Source organism: Canis lupus, chromosome 2 (genome assembly GCF_048164855.1).
Source record: "Canis lupus baileyi chromosome 2, mCanLup2.hap1, whole genome shotgun sequence".
Taxonomy (NCBI): Eukaryota; Metazoa; Chordata; class Mammalia; order Carnivora; family Canidae; genus Canis; species Canis lupus.
The window spans coordinates 68039679-68060871 of NC_132839.1; the positions used below are offsets into that span (position 1 = coordinate 68039679).

General features: G+C 47.3%; 1 long non-coding RNA gene across 1 annotated transcript; it reads left to right on the top strand.

Annotated features, from left to right (window-relative positions):
• On the top strand, positions 1–6226 carry LOC140621113 (uncharacterized). The gene is made up of 3 exons (XR_012020849.1): positions 1–329; positions 3568–3744; positions 4968–6226. It is a non-coding gene; the product is annotated as an uncharacterized lncRNA (long non-coding RNA).
• Positions 6227–21193: the final 14967 nt, after the last annotated feature.

Below are 21193 nucleotides of genomic sequence, written 5' to 3' on the forward strand. Positions count from 1 at the left end.
TTTTTTTATTTTTTATTTTTTACTTTTATGTCTTATCCTACGTGCAAGAGCACTTTCCATTTCCCAAAATTACTGCTTAGCTACTATTGTGTGATTAAATCCAGAACAAGGCAGTTTTCATTTTCCGTTGACAGACACCTCTCTCAGGAGGAAATGTTTCTAGAGCCAGCATCTTCCCACTGAAACTGCCATGCTGGAGGATACACACCTGATGAGCTCCTGCCCTGGGATTGGTGTCCAGTCACAGGACACAGCAGGGGGAAGAAGATTTCCTTCCTGAGGGGAGCCAGATGAAGAACTAACTCCTGACAAGAGGAAGAGTGGTTTTGGTGGTGTTTCTTGTGTCTAGATTTTTTTTTTTTAAGTATAAAATAAAGTTTTAAGTACCGTTAGAAAAAGGATGTATGGGTGGCTCAGCGGGTGAGCATCTGCCTTCAGCCCAGGGCGTGATCTTGGAGTCCTGGAATTGAGTCCCGCCTCAGGCTCCTTGCGAGGAGCCTGCTTTTCCCTCTACTTAGGTCTCTGCCTCTCTCTGTCTCTCATGAACAAAAAATAAATTATTTTTTTTAATTTTTATTTATTTTTGATAGTCACACACACACAGAGAGAGAGAGAGAGAGAGAGGCAGAGACATGGGCAGAGGGAGAAGCAGGCTCCATGCACCGGGAGCCCGACGTGGGATTCCATCCCATCCCGGGTCTCCAGGATTGCGCCCTGAGCCAAAGGCAGGCGCTAAACCGCTGCGCCACCCAGGGATCCCCCCCCCCCCTTTTTTTTAAAGTATGGTTAGAACATACAGAAAAGAGCAGTTTGGAAGCTGAGTAACAGGGAGAACTGGAACAGGAGCCATTTTTACCACTAAGTCAACCTTCTAGAAGCTTCCTGGAGAAGATCCAGACAGGTAACCATTTATATAGCTCTACATCACACAGGACACTGGTCCCACGAGCTGCCTTCTCACATTGCAGCCCTTCTGAGTTCACTGGGCACATCATTAGTACATACAAATTTCCAAGAAGTCAGGTGAACTTTTTCCATAGTTATTAAACCTAAAACCCCCTGTTTCCTCACCCCCAACACACACACAAACTTAATTCAACATCCATGGGAAACTTCACTCAGTTGTTCAACTAACAGCCCTGTGAAGGAGCGTCAGACTCCCTGCTTTGTAGTTGGTGGAGGTGAAGCTCAGGTGATAGGACTCACTTTGAGGAGCACGCAAGTTACACCTTGCTGGGACTGGAACCGAGGTGCTGGAAGTCTTCTTCCCCAGGGTGGCCTTGCCAGTGCCTGCTTTGGCAGGTCCATGTCACCTGTGGGTGCATGCAGGATACGGTTATGTCACATTCTCTTAGTTGTTTGCTTGAATTCTTTTTCAACAAATAATATAAAATCTGACTTTTGTTAAATATTTTTTTTAATACATTTTATTGATTCATGAGAGACACAGAGAGAGAGAGGCAGAGACACAAGCAGAGGGAGAAGCAGACTCCATGCAGGGAGCCCGACGCGGGACTCAATCCTGGAACCCCAGGATCATGCCCTGGGCCGAAGGCGGCGCTAAACCACTGAGCCACCCAGGGATCCTAAATATTATTTTCTAAAATTAATGTCTTCATCATAGAAAAACAGTAGGCAAAGATGAAAAAAACCCACTTGTAAACCCACAAGACAGGCATGTTATCTCTTCAGCGTATAATTCCTCCAGACTTTTCTATTTACATATGAGTAAAACTTAACATATTTCATCTAAGATGCTGTTGACTATAAAATGCATCATCATTACTCTATATACTCCTAAGAAAAAAACCTAAAGGTATGACACAAAAATAAATCACTTTGTCACCAGATGCATGAATCCATCATATTCACTTGGCTATTGCTTTGAAATGTCTTTTTTCTATTCCAATCATCTATTTGATAATTCCTCCTGCTGGTAGCTATGTGACTGGGAATGCACTGGAAAATCTTTTGCAGTATCTCAGGAACAAAATGCAACAGCCTTACCTACCCTGGAATATCTTCCTTTCTTAGGTCTCAGAAGATACTTGGTTGTTACTCTGCAAGAAAAATGAGATCACAGATACTTCTCTAAGACTATTTGCCTCAGTCATATAAAATGTATTTTTTTAAAGATTTTATTTATTTGACAGGGTGAGGAAGCACAAGCAGGGAGAGGGGCAGAGGGAGAGGCAGGCTCCCTGCTCAAGATCCCAGGCGGGCATTGATCCCAGAACCCAGAGATCACTACCTGAGCAGATGGCAGATGCCCAGCCAACTGGGCCACCCAAGGACCCCTAAAATGTATTTCTTGCTGCCAGGTTCCTGTAACTTTCTGAGTACACAATACCTCTGTTTTGAAGCCAAATCATAATGTAATCTTTTAAAAGACATTTTAAGTGGTTAAAATCAAAGCACATAGAATCGATGATCCACATAATTAACTGACAGCAATATCAATAGTTAGAAAACAGAACACCCATGTAATGACAACATAGCTTAACTGCCACTTGTTCAGTAGCAATTTTAAGATACTTTCTAATCTCAGAGGTGTTAAAACATGAGAGGAAAAGATGTGCCTTTGAATTAATGAAATATGTAGATAGATTTTTTTACAAAAATGAGATTTTACATATCTACCTTCCTATGCCCTTTTAAAAATATTATATAACTGTACTGAATATTTTTTACAATCAAAAGGATAGAAAATAAGGCACCTGGGTGGCTCAGTCCATTAAGTGTCTGCCTTCTAGGCTCAGGTCATGACCCCAGGGTCCAGGGATCAGGCCCCATGTTGGGCTCCCTGCTTAGCAGGAAGTCTGCTTCACCCTCTGTCTCTCCCTGCTCATGCTTGTGCCCCCCCCCCTCATTCTGAAATAAATAAATAAACAAATAATCTAAAAAAAGAAAGCTCTTACATATACACATGTAACATATGTGTACATACATATGATATATATACAAGTAGATAATATCATATATAATATATGATATGTCTGTATGGATATATCATGTGTTTATGCACATAAGATTATATATAAAGTAATATCTGTATATATATATATATATATAATGAACAACATATGGTAAAAACAACGGTTTCTTTAAAATCCCATTTACCACCCTTCAGCTTGAGACATAGAATAATAGCAGCCCCTTGGAAGCTTCCAGCAAATCCCTCAATATTACCAACATTCTAAATATAAGTTGATCATTTTACTACATGTATATACAACTCTAAACAGCATTTTTAAGTTGTGAATATTTTTTCACTTTACATATAAATAGAATAATATTTTAAGGATCATTTGAGACCTACTTTTTCTTTCACACTGTTTTGAAAATCATCTATAGTAACGGCTGTAGCTCCAGTCCATTTTCACTGCTGTGTCGTATTCCACTGAAAGCTTGTATCTCAATAGACTAAAGCCATTTAGTTGCCTGGTGCTGGTCTTTGTGCTGTTCCCAGGTTAACAGTGCTGCTGCTATGAGTACTCTATGAATATGTTGGGGGCAGACCTTCCCGAAGTTATTAATATTGTACGTAATAGAAAATTATATTTGTAGGCACAGTGACATAAGCAGAAAGACAAGGCTGCTTGCTGCCTGAGGACACCATCACCTGTGAACCAGAGGACCAGGTCAGCCAGCCACTTGGATGGCTAGAAGATCAATATATCCCCATTTTCTACACCAAGACACATGCAGCTTCCTGCTCCAGGGGTACAACTGCTAATTCCTAGGGTAAGCGTGTTTTCAGCTTTGCAGCGTAATGTCCAAGTGGTTCCCAAATGTTTTTACCCCTTGGACCCCTACCAGCTAGGTACTTCTTTTCCTTGATATGTGGTAAGTTTAGACCTTCTCGATTTTTGCCTATTTGGTAAATATAAAATATCTCACTGGGGGTTTTATTTGCACTGGTTTCAAGAAGGTTGAACATCTTTTCATGTATTTTCCATCTTATTTCCTCTTCTGTGAAATGCCTATTCCTGACTTTTGTTCATTTTCCCATTTGGTTTTGTGTGTGTGTGTGTGTGTGCTTTTCTTATTGATTTGTGTGAGCTCTTTATATATTTCTATATAAAGATATAAATATAGGGGTGCCTGAGTGGTTCAGTCCATTAAGCATCCAACTCTTAGTTTTGGCTGGGGTCTAATCTCAGGGTTGTGAGATTGAGCACCACATCGGGCTCCTCACTCAGCGCAGAGTCTGCTTCAGTTTCTCTCACCCCCTGCCACATTTCTGCCTCCCAAATAAATAAATGAATCTTATTAAAAAGATATAAATAGGGACACCTGGATGGCTCAGTAGTTGAGCATCTGCCTTGGGCTCAGGTCATGATCCCGAGGTCCAGGGATCGAGTCCTGCATCAGGCTCCCCACAGAGAGTCTGCTTTTCCCTCTACCTGTGTCTCTGCCTCTCTCTCTGTGTTTCTCATGAATAAATAAATAAAATCTTCATTAAAAAGATATAAATATATGGGCAGCCCGGTAGCTCAGAGGTTTAGCGCCACCTTCAGCCCAGGGCCTGATCCTGGAGACCCAGGAATAGAGTCCCACGTCAGGCTCCCTGCATGGAGCCTGCTTCTCCCTCTGCCTGTGTCTCTGCCTCCCTCTCTCTCTCTCTCTCTCTCTCTCTCTCTCTCTGTGTTTCTCATGAACAAATAAGTAAAATCTTTAAAAAAGATATAAATATATAGCTCTAGTATTTGGGGCAATAACCTTTGTGTATATGTGTCACAAATAACCACCCTCTCACATGAACACACCACACCACACATGCACACATACATATATTGTGTGGTTTATCCTTTCACTTTCTTTGTGGAACTTTTGGTGGATAGTTTTAAATTGTAATGTAATTGAATGTAAATTTCATTTTGTACTTAGCTCTTGTGTGTGTCTTAAGATTTGAAATCAAATAGATACCCTCCTACAAGTTTTGATGTTTTGCTTCTCACCTTTAGGGCATGGCAAGGAAAGTAAGGGCCGTATTAGCATAAGATCCAGGCAACCAAGTATACGAAGACATCTAGCCAAGTTCTCCCAGCCCAAAGCCAAAAGGCATCTCGCTGAAAACAGCTCTCCGCCTACCATCTCTTGGGTCATGCTCCACCAGTGAGGACTGGCTGCTCCTTCATCCTGGGGTCCTCTAACCACTGCCCTGGGGATGCCCTTCACTTCTCTCATTTCTGGGATCCCCTAGGGCCTGTATCATACACCTTCATCTGCTTGTTTACTCCCTTATTTTGATGAAGCAGCAGTAACAGTCTGAGAAATGGCCTCTGTGATAATATGAAGGACCACCTGTCAAATCAGATTCATCTAAATTGGAGCTCATGCCCAGCATCAAGTATTGCTAATTTTTTTAAAGATTTTTTTAAAGATTTTTATTTATTTATTCATGAGAGACACACACACAGAGAGAGAAAGGAAGAGACACAGGCAGAGGGAGAAGCAGGCTCCATGCAGGGAGCGCAATGTGGGACTCGGTCCTGGGTCTCCAGGATCAGGCCCTGGACTGAAGGCAGCACTAAACCACTGAGCCACTTGGGCTGCCCTAAAAAGGCTTTATTTATTTATTCATGAGAGACACACAGAGAATGGCAGAGATAGAGGCAGAAGGGACAGCAGGCTCCCTGCAGGGAGCCCGATGTGGGACTCGACCTCAGGACCCCAGGATCATGACTTGAGCCAAAGGCAGAGACGCTCAATCACTGAGCCCTCCAGGTGCCCCTCAAGTGTTACTTATAATGTCAAGGACACGAGTAGTTGTGGGCACAAATAAAGCACAGAGGTCTGGGACAGATCCCACTTCCTCAGCCCTCTCTTATCAGGACACACATGTGCCCAGATGAACGCATGAAGTATCTAAAAACTACCTGCATCTCCATTCCTTACACAGAAAGAAGGCACTTCAAGTCATGGAACATCCCTCCTCAGATGGTTACACAGCCTGTGTGACATTTTCCAGGGACTATGCCCATAAATCATAGATTCCAAGTGGGGATTGCTTGTTTGTTGTGTTGTTGCTATAAGCAATCCTGGAGGGACTGGGTAGGTCCTGCCAAATATTCCATATCGAGTCTCCCACTAGCAAAACACCATCACTTGTTTGCCTGGGGGCCCATCGTTAGCAAGCTTACAAGAATTTCTAGCTCCAGGTCACCTACCTACCTTCCTTCCTTCCTTCCTTCCTTCCTTCCTTCCTTCCTTCCTTCCTTCCTCCCTCCCTCCCTCCCTCCCTCTCTCTCTCTCTCTTTCTTTCTTTCTTTCTTTTAGATTTTATTTATTTATTCATGAGAGACACACAGAGAGAGGCAGAGATACAGTCAGAGCGATAAACAAGCTCCATGCAGGGAGCCTGATGTGGGACTCGATTCTGGAACTCCAAGATCATGCCCTGGGCTGAAGGCAGACGCTCAACCGCTGAGCCACCCAGGCATCCCCAGGTCACCTTCTTTCTTTCTCGGGGCATCTCTCAGTATTGGATGAAAGGCCCGATGTTATTCATATTCTTCCTAGGACATTCTAGGAAATCACTGCAGGCCTGGTCCAGTCAGCTACGAGAAACCACATCAGTTAGTGTAATGAGTAATTCAATATAGGGAACCAGCTTTGACTAACAAGCGCAAGGGTGACACAGATGTAATACAGAGTAACTTCAGAAAGCAACCATCACCTCAGCGTGGCTTGGGGAATACAAAGGAAAGGTTGAGTCTGGCAGGAAACCCAAGGAGAAGCCCTGCAGTGCTCAGGGACTCAGAGTAGTGCTGCCTGGGAGGTGCTGGCCTCTCTGAGACAGGATAGGAGGACTCGGGTCCAGGGGAGTGGGGAAAACTGGAGCTAAAGCCAGCTGTGACCAATCAGCTGCCACCGCTGGGGTGAAGAAATGTTGCAGGGGTGATGCTAACAAGAGTGAGCCAACAGGAAGCAGTAAACTTCTTCCCAGCTTCACCCTTAGTCTCTTCTTAGTGCCTCCAAAGACAGACCATGGAGAGCCAGCTGGCCAGGGAGAAACCCGGGCTGCAGAGAGCTGGGCCCAGCACCATCAAGCAGATTTGAGAGGCATGGCTCAGGAGCTAAGAAGTAACAGCCTAAGCGTTATCAACAATAGCCAGGGGTGCCTGGGTGGCTCAGTCTGTTAAGCATTTGCTTTCAGCACAGGTCATGACCCTGGGGTCCTGGGATCAGGCCCCATGTCAGGCCCCCTCCTCGGCGGGGACTCTGCTTCTCTCTCTCCCTTTGCCACTCTCTTGTGATTGCGCGCTCTCTCTCTCTCTCAAATAAATAAAAAAAATTTTTTTTAAATAGCCGGAATTTGGAGAGAGCCCACATGTCCATCAACAGATGAATGAAGAAAGAAGATGTGGTACGTATGTACAGTGGAATATTATAAATACTATTCAGCCATCAAAAAGAAAGAAATCTTCTCATTTGCAATGACATAGATAGAACTAGAGAGTATTGTGCTAAGCCAAAGTAGTCAATCAGAGAAAGACAATTATCATGTGATCTCACTCATATATGGGAATTAAGAAACAAAACAAATGAACATATGAGGAAGGGGGAAAGAGAGAGGAAAACAAAGCATAAGACTAACAATGATTAGAAGGGCACCTGGGTGGCTCAGCGGTTGAACATCTGCCTTTGACTCAGGTCATGATGCCAGGGTCCCAGGATTGAGTCCCACATCAGGCTCCTGGCAGGGAGCCTGCTTCTCCCTCTGCCTGTGTCTCTCTGCCTCTCTGTGTGTGTGTCTCGCATAAATAAATAAATAAATAAATAAATAAATAAATAAATAAATAAATAAATCTTAAAAAAAATAAAAAAGACTCTCAATGATAGAGAATAGACTGAAGGTTGAAGGAGGGAGGTAAGTGAGGGAATGGGCTGGATGACAAGCATTAAGGAGGGCACTTGTGATGAGCACTGGGTATTGCATGTAAGTGATGAATCAGTGAATTCTACTTCAGAAAGCAATATTGCCCTGTATATTAGCTAAGTAAAATTTAAATAAATAAATTCTTTTTAAAAAGAAACAATAGCTTAATATTTGGCACACAGCACACTTCTGACTATTCACAGCCCCACACCCTGATGCACATGCTGAAATTTCCACACAGAAACAAGGGGCGGCTTGTGCATTTCCCTCATTCTCCAGCGAGCCGAGCAATGCACGTTAAGCCTGCAATCCAAGCCTGGAAATCATCTAGCATCTGGGTGTTTGCTGCAGTTGGGCCTTGGTAAGTTCCTACCATGGCATGCTTTCTAAAGTGGTGATTCCAAATACATGTTTCAAATCTTCCGCAGAAATCGTTTGTGTCCTCATTCACTCAGTTTCTATCTTCTGAAGGACCAGCCTCTGTGTTAGCTTCTAATAAATGTGTTCCCTAGGATCACTAGCAGCATCTGTGCAATGCTTTCTTTAAAATGTCATCTTTTCAGAATGAATTTATCATCAAAATGCAGAGTTGTTTTTATTTGCGGAAACCAGTCTGTCAGTCTTCAGCAAGCCTTACTTGAAATAGGCAACATTTTCTCGACCAAAAGGAAGTACTCAACAGGAGCTGGCCTTTTCCTATTTTTGGCTCATGTGTCCCTGTTTACCCTCATTGTTGTTCATTTCATCTCTGTCAGGTTGAAGTCCTCTGGCCCTTTCCCCAGCAAACACTACTAGAGTTTAAAAGGATATAGTTGGCGGGGAGGAGACAGGCCGCATCTGGGTGGCTCAGTTGGTCAAGTGTCCAACTCCTGACATCAGCGCAAGTCATGATCTTGGGGTCATGGGATTGAGCCCTGCCTGAGGCTCAGAGCTCAGCAGGGAATCTGCTTGAGGTTCTCTCTCTTCTTCTCTTGCCTCCCCTCCCCCTCTCTCAAATAAGTCTTTAAAAAAGTTAAAATTAGGGGATCCCTGGGTGGCTCAGCGGTTTAGTGCCTGCCTTCGGCCCAGGGCGTTATCCTGGAGACCTGGGATCGAGTCCCATGTCGGGCTCCCTGCGTGGAGCCTGCTTCTCCCTCTGCCTGTGTCTCTGCCTCTCTCTCTCTCTCTCTCTCTCTCTGTGTCTCTCATAAATAAAATCTTTTTAAAAAAATTAAAATTAAAGAATATAGCTGGTCTTTTCAGGTTCTTAAAATTAAAAAAGCAAACCTAGGGCAGCCCTGGTGGTACAGCGGTTTGGCGCCTCCTGCAGCCCGGGGTTTGATCCTGGGGACCCTGGATCGAGTCCCACATCAGGCTCCCTGCATGGAGCCTGCTTCTCCCTGTGCCTCTGCCCCCTCTCTCTATGTGTGTTTCTATACATAAATAAAATCTTTAAAAAAAATAAAAAAAATAAAAAAGCAAACCTAACCTTTATATGTATGAAGTCCATGTCTCAGTAAATGTGTCCATCCTCCAACCCCCTGAACCCTCCCTCCTTGAATCTGGACTGACTATAGAACCATGGTTTGGGCAGAAGTTGCCTTTGCTTTTCTTTTGTGTGCTTCGCTAAGAATCCTTTCCGAGCCTAAGCACTTGTCTCCAGCCCGGTTCACCTGCATTTATGCAGGGATTTCTCCAAAGCCTTCTCAAGCTTCTTCCTTTGACAGTTCCCAGGACGGCCCGGTCCCATCTGTTCATCTGACATTCCATTAAGTCGGCGTGCTACCACGATATCCTGTTTTCCCCTTCCTGTTTCTAGCCACACTTATCAGACAGAATGACAGTTTGCTGTAATTCCTTGACATAAATCTCCCTGGTGAGCCTTCTCCCCCACCATACACCCTTTTCTCTGAAAGCACAGCCTTCTGGCCCTTTCCCTTTCGAAGCCTGGTCCAAAATATCTCATAATGGAAATAAACATCTCCAAGTTAGGCCTTAGAAGATGATTTAACAACAACAAAAGAAACTGAAATATGTTATTTGTGCTAAAAACCTAGGGGAACAGCTATGTAACCAAGGATGACAGAGAACTAGCACATTTTATGGAGTAGGCATCCTACAGTGGTGGCCGTGTTCTGCATGACCTTGAATCAACCACTTGGCCCCTCTGAGTCTCAGGTTCCTCATCTGTAACTGCAAATTCTGATACCTGTCCCACCGGTGGCCTAGCATTGTGTGAGGATAAAAGGAGACTGTCCACTTAATAAATATGATGTGCCAGGCCCCCGCTAGGCCCTGACGATGCAACAGGAGGCATTTAGAACATTGTCTTTCTAAGATGCATCCATGCTGCTGCATGTGGCTGCAGGCTGGTGATTCTCATTGCAGCATAGGATCCTATTCTGGGACTATATCATACCTGATTTATCCATTCTATTCTTTTTTAATTTCATTTCATTTTTTAAAAAGATTTATTTATTTACTTATGAGAGACACAGAGAGAGAGAGGCAGAGACAGGCAGAGGGAGAAGCAGGCTCCCCACAGGGAGCCGGATGCAGGACTCGATCCTGGATCCCAGGATCATGTCCTGAGCCAAAAGCAGACGCTCAACCACTGAGCCACCCAGACATCTCCTATTCTTAAAAAAAAAAAAAAAAAAAAAAAAAAAAAAAATTTAGTCATTTATTTATTGGAGTGAGAGAGAACATGAGTGGAGGGAGGAGCAGAGGGGGAGGGAGAGGGATGAGGGAAGAATCTCAGGCAGACTCTGTGCTGCATGGAGCCCGACGTTGAGATCACAACCTGAGCCAAAACCAAGAGTGGGACACTTAACTCACTGAGTCACCCAGGAGCCCAGAATATTCTATTCTTTTTTTTTTTTTTTCCATTCTATTCTTAATGAGCCTGTGAGTGGTTTCTAGGTTTTTGGAAACAAGAAAATAGAGCTGTGGATAGTCTATGTCTTTGGCAAACTTATGTACATATTTCTGTTGGGTTGCTTCCCTTTCATTCCTTTTCATTAGATCAGAGAGAAAGTCTCAGGTTGGTGCTGCAACATCTCTCTGGACATGACAAGCTGTGCCTATAACGGAGGGCCAACCTCAGGCCCCCAATCTTTAGCATCCCACTCTATCTAGCTATTCTACTAACACCATTTTATTGGCATTCGATATTTTTCCAGGTTGATTTGGCAAGGGGTTCTTGGGGCTCCGTTTATTTCTGTATGTTATTTATACAAAGGTTCTTTTGAAAATAAACCATTTTTCAAGTTCTTTTCCTATTTAATTTGTTTTTTTTTATTTTTTAATTTGAATTAAATTTGCCAACATCTAGTATAACACCCAGTGCTCATGCCATCAGGTCTTTTTTCCAACCAAGTTTAAAAAGTATGACATTTAACTAAAGATATTAAGTAACTAATAATTATAAGTGGCTACAGATGGCAAAAAAAATCTGAAAATGGGTATCAAACAAACATAATTTAGGAAATGCTATTCTTAAAAAGCCATGCATTTGAATTAAACATCTTTGTTTACCATCACTGGGTGGCAACTTGCCCAGATGAGCTGGTTTAATTAAAGACAAAGTGTTCAGGTCAGGTGCTCCAGGAAATTATTCTAAAGCCCTGGGTTTCCTCATTTCTGCTGACAACACATAGAGGTGGGAGGGTCCCCAAAAGACTTGGAACTAAAGCAATAATGTGAGCGGAGCCTGGCAGGTGGAGAACAATATCTTTAAAAATAATAATAAAGTACATTTCCTGCTTCTGTGTTCTTTGGCAGTCTTTGTGGGTCAGTGGGATCTCCACACTGAGGAACAGGGCAGACTTTGTGTAGGTGGGAGAAACAGAAGCCAAGGTGGGAGGGCTTTCATCCCAACATCACAGCATCACGTGGCCATGTTAGGAATTGGGAAAATAAGGCAGGAGAGCACACCAGTCATCGATGCCTCCACCTATCACTATCATCCTTGACCTCAGAGTCAACAACAACCTAAGCATCTCTGAAATCTTGACCAAGTCCCCAAAATCTATGGCCACAGCTCTTCCCAACTCATCTCCCTGATACTCGTGCTCCAGCAAGTATCTTACTCTTCCGGGACTCCTAAGCCATCGGTCCCAAACCTATTCATCACCCTCCTCTTGTCATTATTTTTGCCATGATCAGCTTAGACTCCTTCCTTCCATAATCATAAACCCTCCCCAAAGCCCCTGGCTGCTCTTGTTCCTTGTTACTGACCCCACAATCCCCTCACATCGGGAAGCCCAACAGTCTAACCACTCTTACTGGTTTTTTTTTTGTTTGTTTGTTTGTTTTTGGTTTTTGGATTTATTTTGCTTTGCCAGAGCAGAGGACTGTTGCTGGACAAGAGCACACATCTGTGCTAACTGGTCACACTTTAAGTTCATGCATGTGATTCTCAAATACACCCTCAATCCAGCTGAGCTGTTCTCTCCTCTCCTGGTGTCTTCCTTCCCCATTGTCCAAAATGATGATTTCTCACCTCCCTGCAGCTGCCCAATCCTCCCTGCCCCACTCCCCACACTCATCTTGCCCATACTGGTTGAGAGAATTAAATGAAGTAATAAGCATAAAGCACTTGAAGAGTGCCTGGCTTATAATTTGAGCTCAGTAAGTGCCAGCCACGGTTATGATTATCACTTCGTGGCCGGTCACCTCAATAGCCACCTTACAACATTCTCTTTCCCAGAGACCAGCCCTCACTGGGGCTTCCCAGAGAAGCTCTCACTTTCTCCAGGGTTTCATTCGTGCAATTTTCTCTTTTCTCCTGCACAATCATCCGTCCCTCTTTATTAGATTCTTTACACCAATATATAAACATATTCTAGCATCTTCTATCTAAAATTGATACACCAGATGCATTTCCCATCTCAGTGCTCTGTTCTCTTTCATGATCAAACTTCTTTGCACAAGCAGGGGAACCAGGGAGAGAAAGGGAGAAGCAGGTTGTCCCCCAAGCAGGGAGCCCCGTGTGGTGCTTGATCCCAGGACCTTGGGATTATTACTGGAGCCAAAGGCAGATAGATGCTCAATCGACTAAGCCACCCAGGCACCCCTAATCTAGTCTTCTTTCAGCTCATGCCCGGCACCCTGGAAGACAGTGCCTGTCCAGGTAGCCAATGACTTCCATTGGCCAACTCCAAAGGCCATATCTCTGTCTCCTGCTACTTGAATGCAGCACACTACATGGTCAATCACTCCCTTCTCAGTCTCTTTTGGTGGGTCTCCCTCCACTGCTGAACCCATTGGGCAACCCATGTTGGACTTCTCTCTCATCAGTCTACAATCATTCCCTAGGTGACCTCATCCAGTTCCATCTATGCTACCTCTGTCTGAAAACACTCAACTTTCTGTTTCTGGCACTGACCTCTTCTTGAAATGTTATATTCACTTGCTGACTTCGCACCTCCACATGGATGTCTACAAAGCACCCCAGACATAGTATATCCCAATATGTCCCCCCACTTTCTTCCCACCCTCATTCCCATCGAGTCTCTCAAATTTGTCCTACCTAGGTGAGCAGCAGCCCTGGTCACCCGAGCCCAAGTCCAGAAAGTAGGGTCACTCCCTTTCCCTCACCTCTCCAGCCAATCCTCCTCATGCTTCAAGAATATACTGTCAAACAACCCACAGAATGGTAGAAATATTTGCAAATTATATATCTGATCAGAGTAATATCCAAAACTCAACCACCACTACCACAAAAACAATCACTCCGATAGCATGAACAGACCTATCTCCAAAGAAGATACTAAGATGGCTAATAAGCACATGGAAACAAGCTCAACATCACTCGTCACAGGGGAAATGAGAATCAAAATCACAGTGAAATATCTTTCATATCCTTAGCACAGCTACTATCAAAAACAACACAACAAAAAAGTGTTGACAACGCCGTGGAAAAATTAGATCCCTTGCTTACTGAAGATGGGAATGTAAAATGGTGCAACCATTATAGAGAATAATATTGGAATTCCTCAAAAAATTAAACATAAAATACCATGTGATCTAGCAATTTCATTTCTGGATATATTGCCAAAAGAACTGAGACCAGGGTCTTAAAGAGATGTTTGTACACCCACATTTATATTGGCGGTATTCACAATAGTGAAAAAGTATATAAGCAACCCAAGTGTCCATTGATGGATGAATGAATTGTTTAATATGTAGTATATACACATACAATGGGATGTTATTCAGTCTTAACAAAGAAAGGAAATTCTGGCATATGCTACAACATGGATGAAACATGAGGACATGATGCTAAGTGAAATAAGCCAGTCGCCAAAAGACAAACACGGAATGATTCCATTTACATGAAGAACTTAAAGTATTCAAATGCATGGAGACAGAAACTAGGAGGAGGCTTTGGAGGAGTGGGGAGATGTTTCATGAGTAGAGTTCAATGAGGTTCAGTTCTGCAAGAAGAAAATGTTCTGCAGTTGGATGGTCGTGATGGTTGCACAGCAATGTAAATGTACTTAATGCCAATGAGCTGTATACTTAAAAATGGTTCCAGTGGTATATTTTATGTTATGTACATTTTACCACAATTTTTACAAAGAAATTATTTGAAAAAACATAAAAACACTCCTGGGGTGGCTGGCTGGCTCAGTCAGTGAAGCATGGAACACTCGATCAACGTAATATAAGTTTGAGCCCCATGTTGGGTGTAGTAAAAATATTTGAAAATAAAATCTTTAAGGGGCACTTGGGTGGCTCAGTCAGTTAAGTGACCAGCTCTTGGTTTATGCTCAGGTCTTGATCTCAGCGTCATGATCTCAGGGTCGTGAGATCGAGCCCCACTCAGGCTCTGAGCTAACCGAGGAGTCGGCTTGAAAGTGTCTCTCTCTCTCTCCTTCTGCCCCTTCCCACCCCCATGCTGTCTCTCTCTCTCTCAAAAATAAATAAATAAACAAACAAATAAATAAATATTTTTTAAAAATAAAATAAAATCTTTTTTTTAAAAAAAGAATACTACCAAAATAGATACCAAATCTGGCCATTCCCTCCATCTCCATCTCCATCTCCATCTCCATCTCCATCTCCATCTCCACCCAACCCAAGCCACTATCTCTGCCTGGGACTCACCAGCTTCTAGCTGGTCTCCTCGATTCACCATTTGCCATCGTCAGAATCTTTTTGTTGCAGACAGCAGATGAAGCTCATATTCAGCTCTGTGCATACACTCTCCCCTCGGCTCCCCCCACTAGAATAAAGGTCACACCCTTGACTGTGGCTTATAAAGCCCAGTGCAGCCTGGCCTCTGGCCACTCTGCCCCTCTCACTTCACTGTGGCCACAGGAGGAGGGTCCTGTCCTGGTCCCCAAGCACACAGACCCTCCCCACCGTATGTCCTGGGCACTAGTTTTTCCCTCAGAAAATCTCTTCCTGCACATGTCTCTGCTGCTTTCTCTTGACAGCACCATCTGATGTTTTGTCCGCTGTCTTAATGAGACACGTGCTTCTGGACAGTACTCCTCCACTAGGACGCTGGCCCACGGAGAACAGCGCCTGACGGCCCCTCACAACCCCAGAGTCTAGAACAGTACCTGGGACACCGCTCGCACTCAGGAAATATTCGTTGAATATTAAATGAATGAAAGGAAGAAACTAGAGAAAGGGAAAGAAGTCGGAAATGTTTGTAGGGAGAAACTGGCATAACGTTGTGAGGGCCCCCACAATGGTTCCTTAGAGACAGGAATAGGATAAAATCAGAAGACTGCGTTTCTATTTTACACGCATCTCAAACTCGGCACAAGCGATCGCCCGTAATATCTTCCTCTATCTACTTGAACCCGCTCCTCTGACTTAACCACCCTCCCCTCAGTTGGCATCATCGTCTGCCCACTGTGCAACAGACAACCCAAGTAAAAGAACAAAATCTGAGGGACAAGATTCGTGTGTCTGTAACGCCTGAACTTTCTGATGTTTGGGGTGAGATACCTCAATTAGTCTCATGAAGAAATTAGTTTCTGAAGAAACAGGAAAACCTTCCTTTGGCCCCAGTAAACACACAGGCAGCGTGTGCCCTCAGTCACCATCCATCAGGAGCCCGGGTGGGGCACTCAGCCTGTGGAGCCAGCATACAGGGATCGAGGAGCTGGTGAGCCAGGAGATCTCCCCACTGCAACCACTTGGATTCTAAAACTGGTCCCTGGGGAGCCTGGGTGACTCAGTCCGTTAGGTACTGCTCTTACCGGAGGTCACGATCCTGGGGTCCTGGGATGCAGCTCCTTGATGGGCTCCCTGCTCAGGAGACAGTCTGCTTCTCCCTCTGCCTCTCCTCCTGCTCATGCTCTCTCTCTCTCTCTCTCTCTCTCTCTCTCTCTCTCTCTCAAATAAATAAAAACTTTTAAAAAATAAAAGAAAACTGGGCAGCCCGGGTGGCTCAGTGGTTTAGCGCCGCCTTCGGCCCAGGGAGTGATCCTGGAGTCCCGGGATCGAGTCCCACATCGGGCTCCCTGTATGGAGCCTGCTTCTCCCTCTGCCTGTGTCTCTCTGCCTCTCCCTCTCTCTTTGTGTGTCTCTCATGAATAAATAAATAAAATATTTTTTTTAAAAATAAAAGAAAATAAAAGAAAACTGACCCTTACATGTCCTGCCCCTCAGAGCCAACCTTTCCCCTGGCCTTGAGTGCTGGGGAGTCTCCAGCGGGGGCCTGAACTGTGTCTGCGTGAGTTTTAAAAAAGGAACACCTCTGCTACTACATCACTGACAACGCGGAGTGTGGAAACATAAAACTAGGAGCAAAACCAGGCCGTTTTGTGAAACCAACACCTTCTTTCTGCCTACGCTGCCTATCGCGGTTCTTCCCTAAAGGACCGCCGCACGCCCCGGGGGGGGGGCCGCTAGGTGGCGCTCGTCCTCCACTGTACCCGGGCGGGTCCCCGCGTCCGTACAATTCTTTTTAAACCTGGAAGGTGATCTCCACTCCTGGCTTTTTACAGGTAAGAAAACGAAGCCCCAGAAGTGTCTTCCGTGAGGTCGTATCACTGCATCTTAGAGCCTCCAGCAAACTCATGTCCCCATATTTCTGAACCCAAACAACTTCCATCACCTGGCTGTCTCCCTCTACTCAAGGTTTAGTTTATTGATTAAAACAATAATGGTTGTTTCTTTCTTTGTGTGTAACATGGTTTGGGTTCAGATCTGCAGGCCTCAGAATTCTTTATTTTCAAATGCTCGGAACAGTGGGGGGGGGGGAGGGAGGAGGGAGTCCTATTTGCCGGCCTGGATTCTTTGATTTCCGTGAGTTCCGAGCTCCTTCTCTGATGAATGAGCGGCATAGAAATGGGTAAGGAAGACGATGGGAAACGTTTAACGAGAATAAATGTGAAGGTTTGAGGGGGAAAGAAAAAAAAAACGGTTAGAGTAGAAAACCGAACTAGATTGGCCTTAGAGTCCGATTTAAATCCTGATTTTAACCTCGTACGGACAGTCAAGTCATTGAAACTCTGCGAGTCTCAGTTTGTTCATCTATAAAATGGGGATAATCATGTGCTCTACCCCAGGGTTGTGCAGATGAAATAAAACAACAGGCTCTGGGCCTGGCGCACGGCTGGTGGACATTTCAATATAAAACCTCCTTGGCTCAGAGGCTCATAATAATCCTCTCTTCAGTCTGGAGTGTCTGGATCATGTTCATGGAACATGTTCATGGAAAACCCTGGTGGGGTCGGAAGTCGGACGACTTAGGAAACCAGGAGCGGGGGTGCTGCTGGCCGGGAGCGGCGTGTCCCCGAAGTCTGGGGTGCCGCGGCCGCCTCGAGCGCCCTCGGGGGCCTGCGGACGGGGAAGGGCGGCCCGGTCGGTCCGGGTCACCCGGCTGGGTCCCCGCGCGGACTCTCCTGGACCCGGCCCCCTCCTGCCGCCCGCCCGCCGGGTCGCGCGGGTCGCAGCGGCCCCGGACCGCCCGGGATGCCCGCCCTCGCCTCAAAGCACCGGGAACCGCGGCCCAGAGAAAGCAGGAGACCCCAGCCCAGGTCGGCGGCGTCTGAAGCCCCGCGTGGGCTCCCACGGCACAGCCGCTCCGGGCGCGGCGTCTCCGGCCCCGAAGGCGGTCGGGCCTCTCCGCGGGGAGGCCGAGGAGCTGAGCGCGCAGGTGAGGGCGGCAGGGGCGCGCGCGGGAGGCGGGGTTCCCCCAGCCCAGCCCACCGCAGCCCACCCCCGGGGCTCTCCCCGCGGCGGCTCCAGGGGCTCCAGGGGCTCCAGGGGCTCCAGGGGCTCCAGGGGCTCCAGGGCAGGGAGAGGGCGGGCGGGGCGGGGGGGACGCGAGGCGGAGACGCGACGCCCGAGCGGGACGGGACGAGGGGCGCGGAGGAAGGCTGCGCTCGAGCTGCTCCCCGGCCGCCTCCTCGAGGGCTGGCGGGAGGCCTGAGCTCCCCGGCTCCGCCGAGTCCCGGGGCGGGCCCAGGCCGAAGCGCGGCGCCCACGGGAGGTCAGGCGCGGTCAGGCCGCCGCGGGGCTCCGGGGGCCGCGGCCACGCCCGGGCGGGCGGCGCTCGGGGGGCTGGGAGCGGGCCCCGCTGCGCGCGCGGACCTCGGGGCCCCGCCCCGCCCCGCCCCGCCCCGCCCCGCCGCCCCTCCCCGCTCACCGCCTGGAGGCCGCGGGTCCTGGGGCTCCGCCGACGGGAGCTCTGCTGCGGCCCGCTGAGCCGCGTCGGCCCCACCCGGCCCCTTACCAGCAGCTCCTAGTGGGGGTTCGAGACCAGGCGCGGCCGCACCGCCTGGCCCTGCCTGCAGCCCCGCTCCAGACCCAGAGGTCGACGGCCGACACCCTCACGCGGAGTGCGTCGTACACACCTTACACACCGGGCACGCACAGACACCCGACGGCCCCAAACCACGAACCGCATCGCGAATGCTGTGACCACCTCTGCCGAAGACGGTGGCACGCAAAGGGCAGATCCTACAGCGACCCGGCTTTCTTTAAAAATATATATATATTGGGGGGAGCAGCTAAATGGTAGTTGCCATTTTCAAGTAAGCCTCAATGCGGGGTCGCTGCACCCCAACAACGTCGCCGTTGCCTGTGTGCGCAGAACTCACCCCATTTATTCGTCCACGCCAAGCCCTCACCTCGCAGAGGCATTGCTGTCTGGGACACAGCTCACACCTGCCCACCTCTCACCTTCTGGGCGACCTGTGTCAAGCTCCTCCAGGACGCGCTCCCCGGAGGGGAACAGGATGGTGGGGGAGGGAGGTAATTTAAAGAGTAAATAAAGGTCAGCGGGAGGACGGAAAGGACACGCTTTCTTTTGAAAGCTCAGGAGCAGTTCTGTTCTCTTTCCCTCCCGGCCTGAAGGGAGTCCCGTTCCTTACATTTGCCGGATGCTGACACCACATTTAAACACCTTTCCCTAGAAGGTGATATAACCCCAAAGAGCTATAAAGGGCAATGATCTCTGCAAGTGCGAATTTTTTAACCCAGGTACATGACGGGATCAGCACTGGAGAGCATTTAAGATGCAAAAAAGCATCATGATTATGCAGCTAAAGTGCTGGAAAGTATGGATGCTGCAAAGCCCTCCCCCCAACACACACACACAACGTGGAAACTATGAATTTCATGCTGTGTGTATTTCATACTGTGGTGCACAAGAACCACCAACAAGAAAGCAACAGGGGGAAACGCTATTTATATTAACGACACCAAAAACACCAATTTACTAGAATCATAGTTCTTTAAACTTACCTAATGGTTCAAGTTGTGTCTCTGGTGTTAAACTCTTGGTAAAATTTACGGAAGACAGTAAAGTATGTTACTTGAGCGAATTTTTTATTGAAAAATAAGTAATGTAAGTAAGTAACAAATGTTTTCACACCACGATATTTGTGTTTCTTAGCTTGGTTCTTTCTACTACATAAAACAACCCATTACTTATTTTTTAAAGAGAATGTAATGTCATCAGTGCAGGATCATTACTATGGTAATTCCCATATAGCCTTCTAAACAAACACCTATCTTTTCTAATCTTATTCAACTCACAAGTAACAGAGTATTTAAAGAATAAACTGGGATATTTTTCCCCCTTATTCCTGGTGTAAAATTCAACAAACTCCAATTAAATTCTGTATTAACCGTCCAGGGAAATGACAGCGCAATTTCCAGAAACTCTCCCAAAGATGACTTCTCATTTCGCGCCTACCTTTAGTTCTCTAACTGTACCTAATCTTTTTATTTTGAATTCCTCCATAGAGCTTGAATCAAATAAAATAAGGTGAAGGAAAAAAAAAAGATTTCTAGTGACTTTGATTAACCGATTATTTCAATGAAAAGAATTAGCAGTGAGGGAGCCCCGAAACTATGAAGGTTTTTTGAAAAGACGCATTTCGTTCTGATCTTTGAGCCTTGCGAGGAAACAGCAAGCTGCGCGCGCGCTTTACCCAAGTGCGTTATCTTGGATTTGCCTCCTCCCCACGCTCCCACCCGCAGATTTCGACTCAGCTATTAGCGTGTTGCATGAAAGCGCAGGAATGGGTGGACGCGTCTGCGGAGGCAAGGAACGTGACTTCTCGGGCACCGCGTGTGGGTGGGTGAGCCTCCCGGGGGCCGGAGGATGCTTCGAGGACCCGGCTTGGGAGGAAAGGGGTTAAGCCCGACCCTGACTTTCTCCGCGCGACGTGCCCAGTTTTGTCTGTTAAAGTCAACGTCGCCCAGCCGGAGCCAGCCAATCCGCCGGCGGGAGGGCCCCGGCCGCCCAGCCAGGGGGCGTGGCCTGGGGCTGTCACTCAGCGGTGAGGAATGACACCCGCGCGGGAGGGGGCATGCGGCGGAACGCGGGGCAAGGGCAGGGAGAAGAAACAGATAAAACCGGAGCAGGGGGTGAAAAGGTGCCCCGCGCCTCCCGCGGTCCAGAGGCCGCCGCCGCCGCCGCCCCTGGGGTGGGCTCCGGGAGAGCCGGGCCGACTGGGAGCGAGAGGACGAGCGAGGAGCGAAAGCCTGCAGCCGGGGAGGAGACCCAGGCGCCAAGGAAAAGGGACTCCGGCCGTGCGCCCCGGAGGCGCTCGGGACGGGACTGCGGCCGCGCAGGGGGCCCCGCCGACCCGCCCCCAGCATCCTCGGGGTGGGGGGGCAGACCCCGGCCCGCCCCGGAGGGCGCGAGGCGATGAGATAATCCAGCTGAGCTGCGAGAGGAGAGCGTCTGGCGGCGGACTGGGGGGAGGGGGTCTGCGGGCGGGGCGGGCCTCGGAAGTGGGGGTGAGGGTCGGCGCGGAGCCCGGGCCCGAGGGGGCGGGGGCTGCTGGGCCGCGCAGGAGCGGGCTGCAGGGGCCTCGCGCGCCGGGCTCACTCGCGCTCCGTGCG